The sequence below is a fragment of the Galeopterus variegatus genome, unplaced genomic scaffold, assembly GCF_000696425.1.
Source record: "Galeopterus variegatus unplaced genomic scaffold, G_variegatus-3.0.2 Scaffold2084, whole genome shotgun sequence".
Taxonomy (NCBI): domain Eukaryota; kingdom Metazoa; phylum Chordata; class Mammalia; order Dermoptera; family Cynocephalidae; genus Galeopterus; species Galeopterus variegatus.
The window spans coordinates 226,415-227,741 of record NW_007728195.1 but is presented as its reverse complement, the minus strand read 5'-3'; the positions used below and the strand labels follow the sequence as shown (position 1 = coordinate 227,741).

At 35.7% G+C, this 1,327-nt stretch overlaps 1 protein-coding gene across 1 annotated transcript in view; it reads left to right on the top strand.

Moving 5' to 3' along the window:
• Positions 1-663: 663 nt before the first annotated feature.
• The window catches only part of WDR3 (WD repeat domain 3), a 33,465-nt gene continuing 32,801 nt past the window's right edge, over positions 664-1,327 (top strand). Inside the window, exon 1 of the mRNA XM_008580416.1 lies at positions 664-869. The gene's annotated coding sequence lies outside the window, so the exon portion shown is untranslated. The remainder of the gene's footprint in view (positions 870-1,327) is intronic.

Below are 1,327 nucleotides of genomic sequence, written 5' to 3'. Positions count from 1 at the left end.
CGCAGTTAGTTAGTTGTAAAATATTAGGCATTTTTAAAAAGTATTACTGTACTATTTTAAAAGGATTTTTTTTGTACTTACACAGATGAGGCCCAAGCATTGTTAAAGTAGGCTTTGATACTTTGTGTGACCCTGAATTCCCTAAGCCTATCACTTCTGCCAAAACAACTATAGCCATTTTGATCTTGTCCATTTACTGTGAGACTCCCAAATGGTTATTACTTTGATACTTATTGCCACCCAGAGTCTCTTGGGAAGGAAACCACTATAGTACTCTATTACCATGCAGACTGGTTTCTCATAAAATGAGGCTCAGTTAAAGCAAGGATGGGTTTATGACCTTTTATTGAAAATCATTTGGTGTTAGCCTAGCATAAAGACTTAGTAATTTAGTCCATTGCCTGGGGAATTTTTACATGTGTTCTGCTGATGTAGAGCTTTGGAGAAAATAATTTTATCTTTGCTTGAATGTTTCATTGCCTAGTATAAGTAATAATTCCTAAGTTAGAGAACTGGAGATGGATTGTAGAGTTTCATTATTATTCATAAGAGTAATTTGGAATTATTGATGCTCTCAATTTTACTGTGCCTGATTATTCTCCTACTTTTTCCTTGATTATATGCTTAACTCACATTGTTTTTGATTCTTACAATTTCAGATCCTCATCCTTCAGGGACTTAAACAAGAGGTCACTTGCTTGTGCCCTTCCCCAGATGGGCTACACTTAGCTGTTGGCTATGAGGATGGGTCTATTCGAATCTTCAGTCTCCTCAGTGGGGAAGGAAATGTGACCTTCAATGGACACAAAGCTGCTATCACTACCTTGAAGTATGATCAGCTAGGAGGCAGTCTGGCATCTGGGTCCAAGGTGAGACTTTGAATCACGTATCCAGACTTTGATATATTAAAGGAAAATAAGGCTTATATTGAAGCAGGTTATTTATAAAAATTGTTGGGTTAAGCAGTGGGCTCTCAATGTACNTTTATTTACTTATTATCTTGGCAGTTGGCCAGTATAGGGATCTGAACCCTTCACCTTGGTGTTACCAATAGCTCACTTTAACCAGCTGAGCTAACTGGACAGCCCTGTAATAAAAGACTTTCATAGAAACACAATCCATGTTCTTGAATAGGAAAAGTATTGAAAAGATGCTTGTGTTTTTCAATTAATTCAAATAGTTAAAGCAATTTAAATATATTTCCCAAAGTTTTTGCTGTTGTTTAAAACTTAACCAAATGATTTAAAAGGGCATATGGAAAAGCAGATGAATTGGAAACACCAAAATTTTGGGAAAGAATAATGAAAAGGAGGTTGTAGATATTAAA